Genomic DNA, 11,198 nt, shown 5'->3' on the forward strand with positions numbered 1-11,198 from the left:
CTGGTTTTGCTTTTGTTTACAGAAAAACCCAGAACTCTAAGAGTGAAGCCCTTTCTCCTTGGGCAATAGCGTAGACAGCATGGTCTATCTAGACAACTTTGGCTGCACATGTTCCTATGTGCAATGCTGCCCAATCAGCCAAGTGCCCTCTCAGCCAGGCACAACTATTACCTAGAATGTTATAGCCAGGCTTTGGAGCTGTGCTTCATCATGCTAAGAAGGCTTGTATAATCAGTCCTTGAACAAGCAGCTCCCAAACCTTCCAAAACCCACTGTAGTATACAGAGCAAGGCCAGGAGGTTGGCCTCACCATGTTTACATTACTGGCCATTGAGAAACACTGAACCCCGGGAAGCAGCCAATCAAGATACAGTATTCACAGTATCTCCAGGCCACGTGGAAGGGCCAACCGTGTGTGTACAAAGCTGTCCAATCAGAGAGGAGCTTGCAAGCTGGAATTCTGTTGACACCCCAGGCAGTTGTTGGCAGGCTGGCCGATGGCAGGGCAGGCTTCAGGCTTCATGCTATGAACTCCTGGCTACTGGCTACCAACAAGGTGCTTAGGAGGGCAGCTGGATCCAGACCAGGAGCTTCAGGACCCCAGGGTATCGTATAGTTTCAGGGGTTCCGGACATTCAGGTGGGTCACAAACGGTCATGGTTTCTCTGAAACTGCATTGGGGAAGAGGACAGCGGGAAGATGAGTTCCGTGTGGCTAAATGGCATTTAATGAATGGGAGTGGGTTACTGGAAGGGTCCACATTGGTGTGTAAGAAAATAGCCCCGCACACCACTTGGGAATGGGCCTGGTTGGGGACCTTGAGAGCTTCCAGAGTCCAGTCAGAAGGGTCGCAGTTTATGTAAGGGTCTTGTTGGTAATGTGTGGTCAGTTGGGTGGGTAAGGCCCATGTCTGCCCCATAAGGCAGTACAGGAACAGGGGACATATGAGTAAAACTGAGATGCTCCTGTGGTATCCATGATGTCCAGTGGATATTCCAGGATTGAGTGTTCAGCACAGGGACATATGGGCCATTTCTTTCTGGAGGTAGCTGGGAAGATGGGCCTGGTTGAGGAACTTGAGGGCTTCCAGAGTCCAGTCCAAAATGGCTCAGTATATGTGAGGGTCTATTACATACTGTGTGGTCAGTTGGGCAGGCATTCCCCATGTCTATCCAATAAAGCAGAATATGGACAGGAGACACTTCAGTAAACCTGAGTGCTCCCGTGGCATCCAAGATGTCCAAGGGATACCCCAGGATTGAGTGTTCAGTACAGGGGCACATAGGTCATTTTCTTCTGGTCGTATCTGGTAGTGGCTTAGTTTTTCCCGGGTCACTCAGTAGGTCCCTTGATTGGTGCTCAGTAAATCTACACTGGGCCACATGGAGACAGGGAGCAATGCAAAGCTTTGTTCCAAGTTAAGACTTGGTAAGACCCCTGCCAGCAAGCAGGCAAAGACTTACCTTTTGACATGCTGCAGAGGGACAGATCCTCATTCTAAGGAAAGAGAGCCCCAGCTTGACATGCTGCTTTGTTTCTGCTTCTTTAAGATGTCGTTTTCTTTTTGCTTTACTTTCTTTTCCCTTTTCTCTGTTCCTTCCTTCCTTCCTTTATTCCCTCTTTCCTTCCCTTCCATTCCTTGCCAGCCTGTTTGCCTGCCTGCCTTCTTTCCTTCCTTCCTTCTTCCCTTCCTCCCTTTTTCTTTCTTTCTTTTCTCTGACTTTCTTTTATGTTAATTGACAGTGGGGCATGAGTTCCGGACCCGATCTCTTTCTCTGAACCTTCTGTCTAAAGGCCAGCTCCTTGCTAGTTTATGCTGCAATGCTACTTCCACTTTTATGGGGATTAACTGGAGAATATCTTCCAACGCAGTTTTCTGCCTGGACTGGCTTCGAATCCCAATATGTGGATCTCAGTCTCCTAAGTAGCTTGCATTTCAGGACTAAGACACTGGCACAAAGCTCAGAAGTACTTTATCTCTGTCATAAATAGGACATGACTTAAATTAATCTCTCCCCACTAAGCTACACATGCAATCTGGGAGCTCTGATTTTTTTTTTTGGAAAGCTGGTTTTCTAAAGAGAAAATACCATCCTCAGACAGAACAGCACATGTCCACCTTTTAAGTGTCTCATCCTGTCTTCTATGGAAAGACCTCTACATGCTGAGGTATTTTATTATTGTATTTAATTTTGAATAGTAGTTCAATGGATTTGCAATTTAATGATGCAGTGTATGAACACAATGCGGTGTGATCAATGCCAACCACATCAACATTCTCACTCAACCCTCACCAAATACCCCCTTCTTTCCTTGCTCTTCATAGGTTTGTACTTATTGAATTCCGGATTTCATTCTCCCCTCCTACCCCCTGTCATATTTTCCTCATTCTGTTGCTGCTAAAGTCTTATAAGGACATATGAATAACAGCAGCTGTTGAAATACAGGAGTTGACACATTTGTCATATGTTTTTTTTCCCTTCCTATCTTTTTTCGTCAGGAGTGGGGCTTGAACTCAGGGCCTGAGATCTATTCCTGTGCCTCTTTGTGCTCAAGAGTACTGCTTTGCTACATGAGCCACATTCCTTCAGTTTGTGGGTAGTTAATTGGGGATAGGTGACTCACAGGGACTTTTCTCCCTGGTTTTCTTGGAACTGGGATCCTCAGACCTCAGCCTCCTTAATAGCTAGGATTACAAGATTCATCCACCAGCCCAAGGCTTCCCAAGTGTTTTAAGAGCAATAGGGTTACAGTGTATGCCATGGGACTTGGAATCATGAAACAGTCTAGAGAAGATGTCACTAATCTTGCTGGGACCTCTTGAAATATAAAATGAAGAAGCTACATATACATAAGTCAAACACTGCTTCTAGGGGAATGGGAATGTGACTGAGTGATAGAATGCTTGCCTAACATGCATGAAGACCAGGGTTTGATAACTCACTACCGCATACACAGAAAAAGCCAGAAGTGGTGCTGTGCTCTTGTACTAGAGTACTACCCTTGAGGAAAAGTTCAGGTAGAGTTATCGAGTCCCGAGTTCCTCCACCAGGGTTCCACAGTTCTTAGATAGGCAGGAATCTCCTGCAAACACAGCCTAAGTTGACAATATTCTGAGGAAAGGAAGAATGAAGATGTGCATCAGGAAACTAAATTATGGATGGGATATTTCCTTCACATCAAATTGCACTGAAGTGTTTAGGAAAGGAGTGTGATCTCCCAATCTCCACATTTTTGTTCAGTTCCTATCTGATTTGGATTTTCAGAGCCACTATTAAAGGGTCAAGTTCATTAGTATTTGGAGCACATTCTCAAGGAACTCTTGACTTCTGTCCATTTTGGAAGCGCAGAGCAAGGCAAAGGATCCAATGAACAGCAGATGCAGAGATAAGAGCTCACAGAGTCACCTCAAAAGTGGACCTTTAGACCTGAGATATTTATCTCCAGTCAACCTACAGAAAATGGGAAGTGGGGCTGGGCTCATGGGTAGGGCAGTAACCTTGAGCTGAAGAGCTCAGGAACAACACCCAAGACCAGGAGTAGGATGGTAGCTGGGAGATGAAGAGCTCAGGGACAGCGCCTATGCTGAGTTCAAGCCCCATGACCCACAAAAATAAGTAGACCTTTAATGATATTTATTATCAAGGTAAATCTTGCCCATTTACTAAACATTCATCAGCATCCATGCCATTTTGTTGATTAGGACCATAGTATTCTTTGACCTGGATCTTCTTTTATACATATATATATATATATATATATATATATGTACTTTATAATTGCAAAACATGAGAAGGGGTATCAATGTGTAAGAAGTCCTGTACCCACTACCTCACAAATGTAACTGTAACCCTTCCATAAATTACCCCAACAGTAAAATTTACAAGAAGTAAAAATGTAAAGGAGAAAAAAATAACATTTTGCTGGGGTTTAAATAAAAACTGATCCTATTAGACATTTTTATTTGTAATGATTCCAGGCAGTTTCTCAGTCCTGTGTTCCTTTTCTGGCATTCCTGAAGGGTGCTCAAATGTTTGGTCTTCTTGTTTCCATTATAGTATTTGTAGTTCTCTTCTTAGTCATTCTAGATATGAAAATAAATATATATGTATGTATATTTAATTTTGGCTACTGTTGCTGTTTTTGATTACTAATAAAATGGAGAGAAGTTATTTTCTTTCAAGTTGTGTTTCCAGCCTATTGGGAATGTGTTTGTTTTGGCTGTACTGAGACTTGAACTGAGAACTTTATGTCTGAAAGGTAGTTATTCTCTCCTAACATCCATACATATAGCACTCAGAACATAAATTTCTCATTTATTTCCTTTTCTACAGAAACAACCCTTTATTTGAGGTAATGATACATTTTCCTGCAACAATACTACATGATTAAAAATTGCTCAAGTGAAGGTATGTATATTATATTCACCCTGATTATTACTGTGTCTTGGTATTCTTTTTAATATTCCAAACCTCCCTCTAACTTTTCTGTCATTTGAAAATACATTTATGTGCTCATATACCTGAATAATATTTTCTGATGCCTGGAGTTCTGAGTAGGCAATTTTATACTTTTAAACTTTGAAAATTACACCACTTCCTTCCAGACATTTCTGGATTCAGAGGAGAAATATGCAAGCACTATTATCAGGGTTTCTCCATAAGGACAAGATTTCTCTCTTGTTGCTATGAGAGGCTTTGTGATATCAATTGTCATAAGTTAATTCTGGTATGTACTGATGTGTCTATATCAGGATTTTGCCCATTACCAGAAGCCTGATTGAAGCTGAGAATTTGCCTTACATACACATGTATTTTTAGATCTGCAAGCATAGAGATTCCGACTGACACTGTTTTTCTTTTCTTCACCCAGGATATTATCCCAGTTAATTATTATCACCTCTGAGGTGACTGGAGGTTGTGGCACACGGGCCAGGGTCACTGCAGTATCGTGACCGGGAGCAGCTTCAGCGGATAACAATAGTTCTTCAGCCCTGCAACTGAAAAATGGCCTCCAAGGAAATGGCAACCCCTAACAGAAGAAAGAAGCCGTATACAAAATCTGCCAAAAACGTTGAGGAAGAATTACCAGCAGGCTTTGAAGTGGAAAAAGTACTGGGCCGTCGTGTGGTGCAGGGCAGGGTAGAATATCTCCTAAAATGGAAGGGCTATTCTGATGTACATAATACCTGGGAACCAGAAGAGAATTTATACTGTGCTGACTTAATCACAGCTTTTATAAATTCTGATGAACCTGCTTTATCTTCCAGCGAGTGTGATGCTAGCACAACCAATGCTAGAAGTGAGGCTGGTGACAACCTAAGGGGCTTTGCTAGGGGTCTTGAGCCTGAAAAAATACTTGGTGTCACAGAACATAATGGAGAAATGATGTTTCTCATGAAGTGGAAACGTACAAATGAAGCAGAGTTGGTGCTAGCAAGAGAGGCTAATTTTTATTGCCCTTATATTGTAATTGCTTTCTATGAAAAGAGACTGTATTGCCCAGGAATATAAAACAGTTATGGTGGCTAATAACCTTTATACATGTATACGCATAGACATGCATATGTCTGTCTATACACATACCATCTGAGTCTTGAATTGAGGCTGTGAAACAATAACTACATTCTAATAAAATCAAGTTTGGCAACTTGCTGTTGAAATTGGTATTTATGGCAGTTTGGACATTATTTTGCATCATATATAGTAAAGGCTTTCTGGGGTTACTTTCTCTGTCAGAAAAGAATATTTGCTCAGTTGCTCTATATCGTCAGCCATATAAAACTGGGTATTCAAAATGTTAGGCAAACATTTTTGGCTTTGGGATGATGTAAAGAGAGTTTACGGTTACTTTGTTAGGTAAGGGGTACTCTACTTCTTGAACGTTGGTACCCTTTCCCTTGCTTTTCTCTCAATTTCCCTTTCCCCACCCCTCCAAATCCTTTTGTTTGCCCCCTTACATTACCTCTTTCAAATAATTTTATGTGTGTGTGTGTGTGTGTGTATGTGTGTGTGTGTGTGTGTGTGTGTATGTTCATTCATCCATATATGTGTTTGAGTGTGTGTGTATATATATATATACATATATAGATAGATAGATAGATATATGTAATGCCAGTCCTGATGCTTGAACTCATGGCTTGGATACTGTCCTTGGGCTTTCTCAAGTCTAGGGCTTTACCCCTTCATCCACTGCATCACTTCTGGATTTTTCTGTGTATGTGGTACTAAGGAATACAACCTAGGCCTTCATGAATGCTAGGAAAGCAGTCCACCAATAGGCCACGATCCCCATCAAAAATGTATTTTGGGGTTTTTTTAATTTTCTTTTTTTTGGTACTAAGGATCATTACACTTGCTAGGCAAGCGCCTTGTCACTGAACTACATCCTAGCCCTCAAATGCATATTTACATGTATATATATATATATATATATGTATGCCAATAAAGCTGGTACAAAGTCAGATACAATAACAAGTCCCTCTACGTTAATTGATCAAGAAAATGTAATATTTATACACAATGAATTTTTTTCTGCCCAGAGAAAAAGGAAATGTCCCCATTTGTAAGGAAATGGAAAGACTTGGAAAAAATCATTCTAAGTGAAGTAAGCCAGATCCATTGAAACCTAGGCTCTACGGTGTTCTTCATTTGCAATAATTAGTAAAAGTCTTACAATTTCCCAGCAGATAATCAAAATAGCTCAAACTATGTGCATATGGATATATAAATGAGACCACACAAAACAAACTAAGGGTATATACATAAGAGATTTTCTTTGTGGTTAGTGATTTTATTATACTATGTGAAATGTCATTAAATAGTCATAACAGCTTGTCCTTTACTGGTATGTTGACTGTCCATTTCAATGTTTTCTTTACTTGTTTAATTACACTCGTAGTTTTTTGTTTTTTGTTTTTGCCAGTCCTGGACTTGAGCTCAGGCCTTGAGCACTGTCCTTGGACTTTCTCAAGGCTAGAGCTGTAGCACTTGAGCCTCAGCACCACTTCCGGCTTTTTTCTATGTATGTGGTACCAAGGAATCGAACCCGGGTCTTCGTGCATGCTAGGCAAGCACTTTAACCACTAGGCCAAACTCCCGGCCAACACTCGCAGTTTTTTGCATGATGGTTTGCTGATTTGCAGATGCTGACCACACACCCAACTGACACAAAAGGCAAATTACAATCTAACCTAAGTCATTTTTTTGTTTTCTGTTTGGTTTTGTTTTGGTGTAGATTTTGTTTCCGAAGTTTCAGGTCCTCGGGTTCATTCTCAGAACTCGGCAGGAAAGGAAAGACATCTACTATGACATGTGGCTCCCAAGCTATGAGGACCACACAGTGATGATGGCCTAAGCTCTCTAACCTTATTAGGCACACAGATAGATCAGTGATGTCTAATATAACTCAAAGTATGAGTCACAGACAAGGGCTCCACTTGGCCTTCTGAGCCTGAAAGTCCATGCCAAACCACCTTACAGCACATACACCCACCTGACCCTCCAGAAACCTGAGAACTACTCACTGGAAATAACCCTCCCCTAGCATTCTTCAAGCTCCCTAAGACATTTGTATCTCTAGGCAAGTTGCTATTATCTTACAGGCCATTCTGTCTCATTCCAGTTTCCCACTTTGATAAACTAAATGTCCATGGAGTCACCCTGTAATGTGCCACAGAGCCAAACTGTCAAAGACCCCACAATCTGGCACCTACCTCAGCCCCAGGAACACCGGTACCTACACGATACTCTGAATTCCTTGACTTCCTGGTAGTGGATCCAAGAAACGCAGTAAGAGCCACACTATGCACAGTGCTAGCAGTCAAGGGCAGCTGCTGGCATCTAAGTCTCCATATCCCGCAGCCCTGTAAATTAGCCTGGCCACAACTAACTCATTGTCCAGTTTATTCACTGATGAGTCTTCAGCAGGCAACTGAAGATACAGCTTTATAAAGCATCTGTAATGTTCTGCGACACATCTATCTGTATCTCTGTAATGATCATGGTTTCCCCATTTTCTTTGCTCATGGCCACTGTCAAAAGATACTGATATAGCTCTTAAAAGGTAGACAAATAAACATCCATTTCTGATACATATGTATATATATACACATATATATATATATATATCTGCAATTGAATCATACAGATTGCTCTGCTCATGAGGATGTGGTACCTGGCTCAAAGACTGAAGAGCTACCTGTCTCTGGTAGCAATGTTTGTCCCTATAGAGAGGCATACAGGAAGTTGTGATTGGGGTCCGTGTCCATGGAAACCCCCCTCACCCCCACAAAGGCTCCAGAGAGCAGAAGTTGGGTTCAGTAAAATTTATTTTACAGGACTGCTGTTGTTGGGCACTGTTGTATTTCCCTGCATTAAATGGTTTTGTTGCCCTCAATCATCTGTGGCCTGCTTCTCAGAACCCCTCTCCCCACTCTTGTATGGATATGCTACCAAAGCAGGGACCAGGCCATAGCTAACTTTCTGATCAAGTCCTGAGGACAGCCTCCTCCTTTCCTGACACACCATGAACACATTGCCTCATTGACCTTCTTGTCCCTATTGGTGAACCGCTGGGTACATGGCCTATGACAAACGTTTATCACTAAATGCTCTGTGACAGCAATTGGTCTCCCTCAGAACAGGATCATAATGCTTGTGACCAAAAGATAATCAGGCCACTGAGTCATGATTCACTTCAGCCTGTGTTTGTCCACAAGTTCGTGGTATGAGACTGTTCCAACTCTCCTGATGAGGTACATGTAAGATGTAAGATTGGATATCACTGAAGCCCATGATTTCCTGGTGACTAATTTGGAACTATGAGCCATCTCCGTATCAGTTTTCATGTGGGAAGATAATCGAAGAGACCCATGCAAGCTCCACATTTCCTAGCAATCTGTCTTCTGCTCTAAAAGCAACAGAAGCAGCCAGCACTTCTGTAGCTTCAAGGTGTGAGTTGGTCCTGGAGAGACACATAACATCATAGCTTTTTCTCACCTGGTCCCTGACCCTCCAGATTGTCAGGCAAACATCTACATATGAGAGCCATCCATCCTCTGCTGAAAAATTTCCCCCAGAAACACAATCTATTGAGGCCAGAATGGAATGAACAAGGGAATTTATGGCAGTGCAAGGATTGGAAATGAAGTTACTTAGCTTGATAGTCAAGGATACTCCCATTGAGGCTCATCTCCATCCAAAGGGAAAAAAATGGAAAATCTGTGTACCATTTGTTGTCCAAATTGGATTTTGGACCTTGGTGTAAGAAAAGTGAAAGAGAGAAATGTGAAGTTGCTGAGTGCTTACAAGATCTTAGCACACATTTGCTGACACTTTCACACGGGTATTTACCCTAAAACATTTGTATCTCTAGGAAAGTTTCTATTATCTTACAGGCCAGTCTGTCTCATTCCACTTTCCCACTTTCATAAACTAAATGTCCATGGAGTCACACTGTAACGTGCCACAGAGCCAAACTGTCAGAGATCCCACAGCCCTATAAATTAGCCTGGCCACAACTCACTTTGATACAAACAATAGAGTAGCAAAGGACTGCCTCTCTGATTGGACAGCATTATATGCAAAGAAATGGTCCTGCCATGTGTCCAGCTGCTGTTATATTGCAACAGGTTGGTCCATAATGCATGGATACTTGCTCACTGGGCAGCACTGTAAACATGTTGAGGCCACCCTTGGAGCCTGGCTTCACTGTACATGCAACTGGAAGGCTCAGGGGCAGCATGTGACTGGATGATTTGTCAGCCATCTTTCCATGCTAAGGCCTAGCCCTAGAGACTGACTATGCCATACTGCACACTGGATCACCAAGCTGGAAACATAACTTGCTAATTGACAAATGGTTTTTGCTGTAAGATACCTGGCCAACTGGTCTGGCTATACAAAATTGACTACATTTGGATCCTTGAAATAAAGTATTCTTGCTGAAAAATATGGGTTGTACATCTTTTAAAGCCAGGCGCATTGGGCTGGAAATACTATGCTGGGTAATATTAGTTAGCCAAAAGGGCAGAAGATTATTGAAATTTCACTGAGTGGCCAGAATTATTTTCCGGAAGATGACTCAACATCTGGTCTGGCTGTACCATACTGGATATACTTTTGGGCTCATGGAGCAAGGGATTCTTTCTAATGTCCTTGGATTGTTCTTTTCAAGCCAACCCCGCAATAATACATTGACACTGATAAGCTCAAAGGGGAGAACACCTGTTGTTCTTGCCAGCTAGGCTCTCTTTGAGCTAAGGTCTATAGTGACTTGGATGCATCTGACCAGATAAACCTTTGAGAATTCCTTGGAAGGCAAGTAGTTGGACGAATATAACAAAAGTAAGATAATTCAGGATTTCAAAGGAAGGATAAGGTGTGGATAATACTATGAAAGAATAGCAAACCGAGAAAACTGAAAGTTGGCAACGTTGAGTTCTAAACTATCCCCACGGGATGCGGTTTGGCCTAGGGGTTGAGTGCTTGTCTAGCATGCAGGAAGAACTGGGTTCGATTCCTGGGTACCACATGCATAGGAAAAGCTGGGAGTGGTGCTGAGTCTCAAGTGGTAGAGCTCTAGCCTTGAGAAAGTCCAAGGACAGTGCTCAGCCCCTGAGCTCAAGCCCAGGAATGGCAACAAATTCAAAAATAAAATAAATATACCACAAGAGGGCACACTTGATTTGTGAAACTCCACATACCTTGAGTATGCTTGTTGTCTACAAATAACATAGAAGATAAAGTATTGAGCAAGACAGGTAAAGAAAGAAGAAATGTTCACCATCTTTGGCCATGAAAGAAATGCAAACCAAAACCACCTGGAGATTCCACCTCAGCTCAATTACAATGGCCATTATCAAGCACTCTAATAACAACAGTTGCTGTTGAGAATTTGACCAAAAAGGAACACTAGTATGCAGTTGGTGGGAGCGTCAGCTTGTTCACTTTCTCTAATAGACAGTATGGAGGGTCCTCTAAAGGCTAAACAGAGAGCTCCCTATGACCCAGCCATCCAGTTCCCGGGCATTTATCCAAATGACCACAAATACAGCCATATTAAAGCTACCAGCACTACCATGTGTTATCATTGCAGCGCTATCATTGCAGCAGGATTTACCAGGGCTAAGGTATTGAACAGACCCAGATGCCCCTCAGTAGATGAATGGATCAAGAAAATGTGGTATATGTACACAA

The 11,198-nt window shown here is 42.1% G+C and overlaps 1 long non-coding RNA gene across 1 annotated transcript; it reads left to right on the forward strand.

The window, feature by feature from the left end:
- The first annotated feature begins 478 nt into the window (after window positions 1-478).
- On the forward strand, window positions 479-5,649 carry LOC150039525 (uncharacterized). The gene is made up of 3 exons (XR_016534341.1): window positions 479-639; window positions 4,335-4,409; window positions 4,873-5,649. It is a non-coding gene; the product is annotated as an uncharacterized LOC150039525 (long non-coding RNA).
- Window positions 5,650-11,198: the final 5,549 nt, after the last annotated feature.

This window comes from Megascapheus bottae, unplaced genomic scaffold (assembly GCF_031878675.1).
Source record: "Megascapheus bottae isolate mThoBot1 unplaced genomic scaffold, mThoBot2.hap1 HAP1_SCAFFOLD_142, whole genome shotgun sequence".
Lineage (NCBI taxonomy): Eukaryota > Metazoa > Chordata > Mammalia > Rodentia > Geomyidae > Megascapheus > Megascapheus bottae.